The 12,233-nt window shown below is 43.9% G+C and overlaps 1 protein-coding gene across 2 annotated transcripts in view; it reads right to left on the bottom strand.

Moving 5' to 3' along the window:
* Positions 1 to 12,233, bottom strand: part of TMEM178A (transmembrane protein 178A) — a 266,270-nt gene that overhangs the window by 26,442 nt on the left and 227,595 nt on the right. The gene's annotated exons all lie outside the window — the stretch shown is intronic.

The following is a 12,233-nucleotide window of genomic DNA, read 5'->3' as shown; positions in this document are numbered from 1 at the left end:
TGGCAAAGGTCTTTGGGCTTTTTATGACCCTCCCCAATCTAGTAAGTTCTTGCTTATTGTCTCATGGGCTGTCCTGGAAGACAAATTGGGAAAACTGGAGATAGACTTACCGGTAACTCTGATTCCAGGAGTTTTCCAGGACCGCCAGATTCCCTCCCTTGTTTTATGATGATTTGTTTGGGTTTCATCCCTAGGTTCTTATTTTAAAACTGACAAATTCAGCAGAGTACTTGCATTTCCTGTTCCTGAAGGAGTAGATGCTATGTCTCATGGGCTGTCCTGGAAGACTCCTAGAAACAGAGTTACCAGTAAGTCTAACTCTGGTTTTCCATTCTTCACGTCTAGATCTCACAATTTATTACTACAGCATGAGGACATGATCATGATATACATGAGGAAACGTAAACCTATAAAGGTAAAAACTAAACATTGTAGATCAGAAACCAGTCTTATTTTCCATTTGTCAAAAATGTAATCAAATTAAAACTAATGCCTTTTTTTAAATTAGAGGTACATACACCACCATATGTATATGCATATGTATGTATTTGTTTTTTAATCAGTGGGAGGAAAGATGTGTGTATGAAAATGCATTTTTTTAGTTTTGGATACAGTGGGGAAAGAGTTAGACTTTGTGAAATATTTTATAGCTATCTATATCCCCACTGGGGAGATTCACCCCTCTATTTGTCCTTGTGACCCTTGTCATAGTAACAGATTATAATGGAAACTCTAGAAATTTTGAGCCCTCCCCACAGCAAGAGGCGAGGGAATATCCTCCAATGGAGATACCTGTTCTTTTAACAGTTCTCTAAGATGGGAATTTCATAAATTTGGAGTGATTTCCTCTCATTTTCACTTCTGTCTCTAAAATAAGCTGGACAAAGGTAGAAGAAATAGAATAACTGTAGTTTTACCCTACCTAACCATCTAAAATAAAACAAACATTGTTTTGACTTTATATACACCTTCAGAAACATCTAATAGGTTGGCATGTAAATTAATTTTCTCCCTTTGCTTTTCAGGACAGCACTTTGGCGAGAATGTAGCTCCACCTCTTTACAGGAAATACAGTATGACAACGCCCCTTTAAATTCAGCTGCTTCCACCATGCCATCGGTTTTAGTTTTTCCTCCGCCATGGTGGAAGCACTGCTGGGGAACCAGAGGGGCAGCATTCTCTCCAAGGAGAGGGTTTTGGCAGTACCTTTTTAGTTTGAACTATCAGACCAGACCAGCTCCTTCCCCACACGAGAGGAGGGTTGCTCTGGTGCTCGCTTCCTCTGCTGGCTTCCAGGAGTAAGGTCCACTTGATTTTGTCTGCTCCTTGGGCTTGGGGGTCGTGGTTTTGCTCAGTTTGGGCATGCACAGGTCTTAGCATGTCGGCTCTGAGTCCCGGATGGTGTGTGATGTCAGTTCTAGGGGGCTGGAACTTCCGATGGGGCATAGCAGCGAGTGGTTCCTGCTGCTGGAACGCAGGAGTAAGGGGTGGGTTTTCTGGCCAGGGGGCTTCCTTGCACCCCTCCAGCTTGGGGACGCTGGAAGAAGCTTAATTTAAAAAGAACACAGTTGGCTGCTGCGGTGCTCATGATGGAGGAGGCAGAGTCGCCAGTAGTGAAGGCGGATGCAGGCACCCAGAATCCCAGCCAGGCCCAGGTAGGAGAGGTGCCTCTTTCCTTTTTCACTGGGTTTATTTGTGATATGTGACTTAACCTGCAGCTGTCTGCTATAGGGATACATCCTAATAGTGGTTCAGCATGGATGGGAGACTCTGGGGCACTTTTGTGGTGCGTGCTTTGGGCACCCTTTCTCTTTCTCTGTTCCCTCTTTTGGTGTAGATCTCACCCTAATGGGTGTTTTTTTTTCCTGTCTTATAGAAAGCCACTACTAAAACAGAACTACGGTAAGAAAATGCCCTTCATGCAAGAACCCACTAGGAAACTCGTGGGCCAAATCACTTTGCAGATCTTGTATTGCGGGATTGGTAAAGGAGGAGTCCACACAGGAGTGTAAGGACCTCTTTTCCTCAGAATTGGTAGAAACCCTAGGGATAGTACATTCCCTCATAAAGAAGCAGGGCCAGAGTTCCAGCCAAGAACAGAGCTCCCAGTCCAATCTTCTTCCTACCACTTCTAGATCGATTAAAAGTGAGTCAGATGGAGAGAGTATTCCCCCCTCAACAATCGACTCAGAGGAGGATGAGGGGGAGGAGGAAACGAGAGCATCCAGATATAAACTGACACTTGAAGAGGTGGACAACTTACTGAAAGCAGTCTATACCACCCTGAAAATCCAAGAAAAAGCCCAACTATCGTTACATGACAAAATGTCCCAGGGGTTAGAGGAGGCCAGACACAGTCTTCCCGGTTCATAAAGTATTGACTGACACAATTAGAAAGGAATGGAAGGATCCAGAAAAAGGACAGTTAAAAGCCCTTAAAAGGTCTCCTTTTGAGGAGGACAAGGCGTTAATTTGGAATAAAAAAACTAAAATTGATGCCGCCTCTTCCCAGGTGTCAAGATGGACTGATCTTGCATTTGAGGATATGGGCGTACTTAAAGATGCCATGGACAAAAGGGCAGACTCTCTTTTAAAGAAAGCTTGCGATTCATCCTTATCTAACTTAAAGCCGGCAATGGCCTCTACAGTAGTGGCCAGAAACATGGAATGCTGCTTGGAACAACTTAAAGGCCATGTGGTAGCGGGCACCTCTAGAAAAGATTTGCTAGAGTCCATCCCTACCCTTTTAAGAGCAGTTAAGTACATGGCAGATGCCTTGGCAGCATCCATCAGGATGTTGGTCAGATCTTCAGCCCTTATTAATTCAGCCAGGAGGGCTTGTGTGGAATTCCCTTTGTAGGAGATCTGATGTTTTTGGCCAGAATTAGAGACCGTCCTCAATAGGACGCGGATAAGAAGAAAGCTTTTCCACAGAAAAAGAAAGTGGTGCAGCAAAGGAAGAATTTTTGCCATGTTCAGCAAGCCCATAAGAAAAATCAGACCCAGGAAAGACCCTGGAACCCTCAAAGGGGGAGAGGTAGAGGAAGGGTGCTCCTTAGACCTTCTGAGCAAATCTCAAAGCAATAATGACCATCTACCAGTGGGCGGGAGGCTACAGGCCTTCATGCCGGGTTGGGAAAAAGCAACAAAAAGCCTGTTTGTTCTGAATCTAATCAGTCAAGGCTATCGGCTAGAATTTTCACAGACGCCCCCAAGCCGGTTTTACATTACAAACCTTCCCAGGGATCAGGAGAAAGCCCTGGCTATGACATCTCTCCTGAGAGAACTGATGCAGCAGGGTGTTATTTCCCAAGTCCCGAAGAATTACTCCCACATTCTTTTGGTCAAGAAACCATCAGGGAAATTTTGTCTAATTCTCAACCTGAAGATTCTGAACCAATCTATAAAGTACAAAAATCTCTGGAGGGACACGATTTTCTCTATGAAGAATTTACTCACCCCAGTTGTTAGATGGCATCACCATATACGTATTGGAGCTTCATCGCAGAATTCCTGCAACTAGCAGTCAATTTTGGGAGGGGGAGATTTGGCACCTTCAGTTCAGAGCACTGTCTTTCGGCCTTTCCTCCTCTCCCAGAGTATTCACGAAAGTGATGGAAGAGGCTTTGGAGTCCCTGAGAATGAAGGGGATCTCCATAGTGCCTTATATGGACGACCTACTACTGTTCAAAGACTGAAAAGATCAGGTAATGGTCAATCTGCAAATAACCCATGGACATCTAAATAGCCTAGGTTCGCTTCTGAACCTTCATAAATCAAATCTGGTACCATCTCAACAAGTAAGGTTCATGGGATACGAAATATATTCAATAGAACAAAGAATCTTCCTCCCTCAAGAGAATATTGAAAAAATGCAGATAGCTCTGAGAACACTTCAAACCAACACAGAGGTTTCATGTCAGTTCTAGGCCTGTTGACAGCAGCAATCCCTTCAGTGCAGTGGGCCAGGCTTCATGCTTGACATCTGCAGACATTCTACTGAATTGGACACACCAGGAGCCTCTGGAAAAGAAGTTCAAAATAGTAACAAAGGCAAAAAGATCACTTTGGTGATTGAGAGACCAGAAGCACACCTCAAAAGGACTCCCCAGGACTTTGTCGGTAACTCTGAGATTAACGACAGATGCGAGCGCATGAGGGTGGGGAGATCACCTCGAGGAACAGACAACACAGGGCGTATGGTCCAAGCCAGAGGCAAGAAGGTCCTCAAGTTGGAGGGAGTTAAAGGCTATCCATCGAATCCTCCTTTTCTTCCAGCAGGCTCTAAGGGAACAGCACGTCCAGGTGTTATCGGACAACATGACGGTGGTATTATACCTAACAAATCGGGGGGCGCAATATGGCCTCGCTATCCGCAGTCAATCTGAAAGGCATGGAAAACACCCTAGCAGACCTTCTCAGCAGGAGGGAAGTAAGGAAAGTGGAATGGTTATTAAACCAAGAGTTATTCCAGACCATCATCGAAAGTTAGGGCCTTCCTCAGGTGGACCTCTTTGCAAACCAAATAAATATTGGCCACCTTCTCTCTCCAGAGATGGAATTAAGCACTCAGAGTGGACACGTTCGCTCACAAATGGGACTTCCCCCTGTCTTACGCTTTCCCCCGTTTCAGTTAATATCAAGAATGTTAGCAAAGTTCAGAGCAGAGTCCACAGATCTGATCCTAATTGCTCCCTATTGGAGAAGGAGACCCTGGTTCTCAACCCTAATGAATCTCTCAGCAAAAACTCCCTGAAGATTACCAGTCAGGGAGAACTTTCTGGCTCAAGGTCAGATTCTTCATCCAGATCCAGCATACCTCAATCTAACTGCCTTGTTTCTGAGGAAGAAATTCTAAGGAAAAGGGGACTATCAGAAAAACTGAAGGTCACCAAGGCTATTTACTTCAAAGTCTGGAAGTGTTACAATTCCTGGTGTTCCAGCAAGAACGTTCATTTCATTGGCACTATTTCATTATTAGAATTTTCCCAGGATGGAATGGAGAAAGGTTTAGCAGCAAGTACTCTCAAGGCGCAGGTAGCTGCATATCAGTTTTTCTGGAAATGACCCTGTCAAGGGAACCCTTGATTGACTTTTTAAGGCTATGGCAAAAATTAGGCCTCTTATTAGTTTTCCCAAGTGGGATTTATCTTTGGTTCTTCAGGGACTCACTAAGTCACCGTTCAAGCCGATAGAAGAGACATTGTTAAGATTCCTGTCCCTAAAGACAATGCTCCTGGTGGCAATGGCATCTGCACGTGAATCAGTGAATTACAGGCATTATCAAAGAGGTGTCTGTCAGACAGGATAGTGCTGAGGACAGATCCAGCCTTCCTACCTAAAGGTGTCTTTAGTTTTTCACCGCACACAGGAGATCATACTCCCTACTTTCTGCCCCATGCCTTCAGGGCCAGGAGAAGAAGCCTTCCATACTCTAGACTTTAGAAGGTGCCTCCTAAAGTACTTGGAAGTAACAAAGAATCTTAGAAAGTCATTGTCTCTCTCCTAATGGAAGGAAGTCTCAAAGGGGATACAGCTTCCAAAAGTACCCTAGGAAGGTGGCTAAAAAGCCATTAAAGAAGCATACCTGTCCTTGGGTTTAGAACCTCTGGAGGGAATATTGCCTCACTCCACACGGGCAGTGGTGGCTACATGGGCAGGGAAGACTGGGGCATCACCAGAGCATATATGCAAGGCTGCCACGTGGTCCAGTTTCTTGACCTTCATAAGGCAATACAGGTTGGATCTACTGTCGGCCTCAGACCAGTCATTCGGTAGGAAGGTTTTACAAGCGGTTATCTCCAAGGTGTTGTCCTGAAAGGCGAAGGGAGAAAACCTTAGACTTACCGGTGATGGTATTTCTACAAATCTTTCAGGACAGCAGCCTACTTCCCTCCCTAGGTTATTATGTATAATCGCTGGGCTTGGTAATTGCTTATATCTTCCAGCATGTCGGAGGAATTCTTGTTAATAACTGATGGCATGGTGGAAGCAGCTTAATTTAAAGGAGCGTTGTCACACAGTGGTTCCTGTGAAGAGGTGGAGCTATGCTCTCTCCAAGGTGCTGTCCTGAAAGGCTCCTAGAAATACCATCACGATAAGTCTAGCTAAGGTTTTTTTTCAAGCTACAGGTGTGCCAGAATATTTTACTTTGATGTTGATGGATGGTAAATCACCCCAAAGTAATGAGACAGGTCACTAATCAGGATTACAAAACTATTTCATACAATAACCCAGCAATAGATAAACACATGAAGCATGTTTATCAACATGCTTTTACAATCAAAAGTATTTAACCACTTCAATGCAGGGCACTAAGGCCCCTTTCATACTGAGGTGTTTTTCAGGAGCTACAGCACTAAAAATAGCGCCTGAAAAAAGTGGCTTCTTTCACTCCAGTGTGAAAGCCGGAGGGCTTTCACACTGGAGCGGTGCGCTAGCAGGACGATAAAAAAAGTCCTGCTAGCAACATCTAAGGAGCGGTGTATTCACTGCTCCTACCCATTGAAATCAACGGGGCAGCGTGGCTATACCGCCTGCAAAGAGCCGCTGCAGCTTTAGCCCTTATTCGGGTGCTAGCGGGGGTTAAAACTGCCCTGCTAGCGGCCGAATACCGCTGCTAAAACGACGGTAATGCGGTGCTAAAAATAGCGCTGCTTCACCGCCGACACCCGCACTGCCCCAATGTGAAAGGGGCCTTATACACCTTCCTGTCCAGACCAATTTTCAGCTTTCAGCGCTGTCGCACTTTGAATGACAATTGTGTGGTTATACAACACTGTACTCAAACTAAATTTTTATAATTTTGTTCCCACAAATAGTTTTTTCTTTTGGTGGTATCTGATCACCTATGGGATTTTTATTTTCTGCTAAACAAATAAAAAAGACTGAAAATTTTGAAAAAAAAAAGTTTTTTTTGTTTGTTACAAAACTTTGTAAATAAGTAAGTTTTCTCCACTGATGGGGCTGCACTGACAGGCACTGATAAGGCGGCACTGATGGGCACCGAGGAGGTGTTACTGATAGGTGGCACTGATATGCAGCACTGTTAGATGGCACAGATGGGCACTGATAGGCGACATGGATGGACACTTATAGGTAGCACTGATGGATGCCTGTCAGTGATGCCCATTGTGGGCACTGATTGCCATCCATTGTGGTCCTGGTGGCGTCCCTGGTGGTCCAGTGTGTGCATCCTTGGGGGGGGGGGGGGGGGCTGTGCTGATAATTAATTAGCAGCCGATTGGCTCTCCTCTACTCGCGTCTGACAGACGTGAGTGAGGAAAAGCTGATCAACGGCTTTTCCTGTTTACACTGTGATCAGTCGTGATTGGACACAGCTGATCACGTGGTAAAGAGTCTCCGTCAGAGACTCTTTACCTAGATTGGTGTTGCGGTGTGTCAGACTAACATACTGCAACAACAAACGCCGCAATATGTGCGTCCGGTCAGGATATCGAAACCACTTTGCCGCCGTCATTTTGCTATATGGCGAGCGGCAAGTGGTTCATTTACATTGGCTTCTACTTTTTTTTTTTTTTGTATATCACTCTTCCAAATGTTTTAAGATAGGGAGACGTTACGAATTTTTTTTTTTTTTTAAGTAGAAGTCCAGTCATAAATAACAAGATAAAATAAAAAGCCTTTTATGTTTCACCTTCTGTTACCTTACTACAAACTAGGGTTGCATCGATACTAGTATCGGTGCGGATACCAAGCATTTGAGTGAGTACCTGTACTCACGCAAATGCTCTGATCCTTGACTCGATACCTGGGCAGTAAGTGATGATCGTTGCTGCGAGTTACAAGCCCTGTATAGATTTCATTAAAGCAGCTGACAGCAGCTCCCCCCCCCCCTTCTGCCGCCGCTTTCAGTTGCTCCAATTAAATCTATACAGGGAGATCGACGCTTGTAACTCACCTCACCGATCATTCCAGACTGTCCCCATTGTCCTTCTCCCTGTCCTTCGGTCCCCTTCTCTGTGCTCCTCTGGTCCTCCAGTCCCCCTTTGTCCTCTGTTCTCCAGTCCCACTCCATGCTCCCCCAGTCCCCCTCTGTCCACCATGCTCCTCCAATCCTCCTCCGTGCTCCTCCAGTCCTCCTCTGTCTTCGTCTGGTCCCCCCTCCCCCCCAGATCTGTCAGGATGGAGAGCGGAGGAAGGAGCTGGTAAATGTAATTTACCAGCTCCTTCCTTTTCTGAATGAAATCACTGCCCCTGTCTATTCATAACGGAGTATCAAAAACTGTGTTTAGGATGTCTCAGTTTATGAATGGAGAGAAGCCTCTGTCTCCTGTCCATTCATCGACAGTCGAGCCGAGGCTGCAGAGAAAGGGACTGGGGAATATCTGTCCTCAATCCTTTTCCCTCTCTCAAAGGGGAGATGTCACCCAATACGGCTGATTAAAAAAAATAGTAATAAAAAATAACTATTTAAAAGTTAAAACTATAAAAAGAAACTGACAACTCCCCAATCCCCCCCCCCCCCCCCCCAAAAAAAAGCATTGTTTAAAAAAAAAAAAATTGTAAAAAAAAAGAAAAAAGTACTGACACAGTCTGCACATCATTAGTGCCACTGTTACAAAAAAAAGTATCGGTATCGGTGGTACTTGTACTTGGCCTTAAAGTGGTATCGGTGCAACCCTACTACTAATAAAAAAAGAGAGAAAAAAACAGAACAACGTTTATAAAGAGGTAGAGAATCCACTAACTCACCTGTGTGGTGTGGTTGTGATTATAATGATTAGCATAAATTTAATTTGTGAAACCACACTATCAAAAAGAAAAGCATCATAAACCAAGCAGTTTGAGTCAAATAATTTATTAATGAAGTCTGTGTAAATGACAGAAGTCTGTCATTTACACAGACTTCATTAATAAATTATTTGAATCAAACTGCTTGGTTTATGGTACTTTTCTTTTGATAGTGTGGTTTAACTATCTCAATTTAATTTATTTTAACCCTTTTACAAACTATGCCTCTCTAAAATCCACATACCCCCTTTTGGTTATAATACATGATGCACAGAATATACTATTTCTTACACTGTCTTATATCTAAATGGCAAGCATACCTATGTACCATTTTGGTAATATTTTGATATGGTGACTTTTTTCTTTTTTTCTTTCTAAAGAAATGAACTTTACTAATGCTCACAGCTGCACTTTGTGGTGGCCTTGCTACTGTTTTTATGGTGAATCCACAAATTAAAAGACAGGAGTTAAAAAAAAAAAAAAAAAAAAGATGAACACATTTTGTCAGGAAAGGCTCTGCCATAGTGCAGATAGAGTTCCGAGGCACATGCACTGGCTGGGAACGGGCCAAGCAGATGTGCATAGACAAGTGGACATGCACGCGTCTGTCACCAATACTTGTGCCAACTGTCCTATTTAAACGGAGCTTCTGCACTGGCTAATTGCTGTTTGGTCTACAACATTCTGTGAGTGTGTTCCTGATTCGGGTATTTGACCTCTGATCTTAAACTGGCTTGCTGCTACCTGCCCTGACCTTTGGCTTGTTCCCAGATTCTCCCTCTGCCTACTGCTCCTGTCTGAACCTTCCAATGTTACTGTCATTGCTTCAAGAGGACCCCCTCCATTGAATGAGATCTGCCAGCATCTTGCAGCCCTCACAAGAGTAGTCAAGACCCTTTCAGGATGGATACATGCATCTGGAAGAACGTCTGCAATCCTTGGCCTCATCCGCTTCCATCAAATTGGCTGCTCAGAGCCTCCTGTCAGCCTTGCAGTAGTGATGTTACCTCATGAACCTCGAGCGCCAACCCCTGAGAGAATTTCTGGTGACCGCTCTAAGTTTAGAGCGTTTTGCAATGCATGTCAATTTTACTCTACAACCACGGACTTTCTCATTAGAATCTACAAAAATTAGGTTCATCAAATCCTTACTCCAAGGTGAACCACAGACAATACCGCACAGCTAAACACAATGCTAGCAAGATGTACCTAATAAAGTGGCCGATGTATGTATGTATGTGTGTGTATATATATATACACACACTACCGTTCAAAAGTTTGGGGTCACATTGAAATGTCCTTATTTTTGAAGGAAAAGCACTGTACTTTTCAATGAAGCTAACTTTAAACTAGTCCTAACTTTAAACAAATATACGCTATACATTGCTAATGTGGTAAATGACTATTCTAACTGCAAATGTCTAGTTTTTGGTGCAATATCTACATAGGTGTATAGAGGCCCATTTCCAGCAACTATCACTCCAGTGTTCTAATGGTACAATGTGTTTGCTCATTGGCTCAGAAGGCTAATTGATGATTAGCAAACCCTTGTGCAATCATGTTCACACATCTAAAAACAGTCTAGCTCCTTCCAGAAGCTACAAAACTGACCTTCCTGTGAGCAGATTGAGTTTCTGGAGCATCACATTTGTGGGGTCAATTAAACGCTCAAAATGGCCAGAAAAAGAGAACTTTCATCTGAAACTCGACAGTCTATTCTTGTTCTTAGAAATGAAGGCTATTCCATGCGAGAAATTGCAAAGAAATTGAAGATTTCCTACAACGGTGTGTACTACTCCCTTCAGAGGACAGCACAAACAGGCTCTAACCAGAGTAGAAAAAGAAGTGGGAGGCCGCGTTGCACAACTAAGCAAGAAGATAAGCACATTAGAGTCTCTAGTTTGAGAAACAGACGCCTCACAGGTCCCCAACTGGCATCTTCATTAAATAAATGAATAAGGAAGGCTATCACTCCATTTTGCAACGCCATGCCATACCCAGTGGACAGCGCTTGATTGGAGCCAATTTCATCCTACAACAGGACAATAACCCTAAACACACCTCCAAATTGTGCAAGAACTATTTACAGCAGAAGCAGGCAGCTGGTATTCTATCGGTAATGGAGTGGCCAGCACAGTCACCAGATCTGAACCCCATTGAGCTGTTGTGGGAGCAGCTTGACCGTATGGTATGCCAGAAGTGCCCATCCAACCAATCCAACTTGTGGGAGCTGCTTCTAGAAGCGTGGGGTGCAATTTCTCCAGCTTACCTCAATAAATTAACAGCTAGAATGCCAAAGGTGTGCAATGCTGTAATTGCTGCAAAAGGAGGATTCTTTAACGAAAGCAAAGTTTGATGTAAAAACAATGTTATTTCAAATACAAATCATTATTTCTAACCTTGTCAATGTCTTGACTCTATTTTCTATTCATTTCACAACGTATGGTGGTGAATAAGTGTGACTTTTCATGGAAAACACAAAATTGTTTGGGTGACCCCAAACTTTTGAACGGTAGTGTATATATATATATATATATATATATATATATATATATATATATATATATATATGTGTGTGTGTATGAGAATAAACAATATTGTCAAAAAGCTTGGGACGCACATGGACTTTTTCTTTTATTATTTAGCAAAACCAATCAAGAAGAACAAAGTTTCAGCCATGCAGGGCTCAGTACAGAAACAAAAAACGTCCCCACCAAAACACCCACCCCCTACCAGGCACCACCCCAAGAAGTTCGTCCACATCAAATACCGTGTGTCCCTCAGGAGTAAACAATAATATGCTTTCCAGTTGGAGATGTTGGTGTTGTCGGCTTTTTCCAATGTAAGATCAATGCCTTAGGGGCATGATTCAACAGCAAATTTACAGTGTACATTGAGCCCTTAGTAGGCGTCAAGTTTTCCACCAACCCAAGCAGGCAGACCGCCACTGTCATGGGCACAGGTAAAGAGGTGATCTCTGTTATACACTGTAGAATAGCGGCCCAATCTCTGACCACCGGGCAATGCCAAAATACATTACTAAGGTATAAGGTGGCCAGAGAGAGGAATATCCCCAGGTAAATTCTGGCTAGTTTTGCTGGTGTGTAGTATATCCTATGCTGGAATTTAAAGCGGATTAGCCGATCCCTTGCCAAGACCAGATGAGTAAAGGGGAAACTCCACATATCCCAGTCCTCCCTCCAATATCTGGAACCTCTTCCACCCATTGCTTTCTACACTTAAAGCGGAGGTCCACCCTAAAGTGGACCTTCCGCTCATTGGAACCCTCCCCCCCTCCGGCGCCACAATTGGCACCTTTCAGGGGGGAGGGGTGTGCAGGTACCTGTACAGTACAGGTATCTGCACCCACTTCCGGCGTAGATTCTGCATAAGGTACGCCCCTTTCCGCAGAATCTACTTCCCTTTCCGAAGGTCCCCCGCTGCCTGCTGGGAAACACGGATCCCAGAGACAGCGGGGA

This window comes from Lithobates pipiens, unplaced genomic scaffold (genome assembly GCF_037356315.1).
Source record: "Lithobates pipiens isolate NorthernLeopardFrog02 unplaced genomic scaffold, aLitPip1_a1.2 Scaffold_18, whole genome shotgun sequence".
NCBI lineage: Eukaryota > Metazoa > Chordata > Amphibia > Anura > Ranidae > Lithobates > Lithobates pipiens.
The sequence above is the reverse complement of the archived record's forward strand: the minus strand, read 5'-3'. Positions and strand labels throughout refer to the sequence as shown.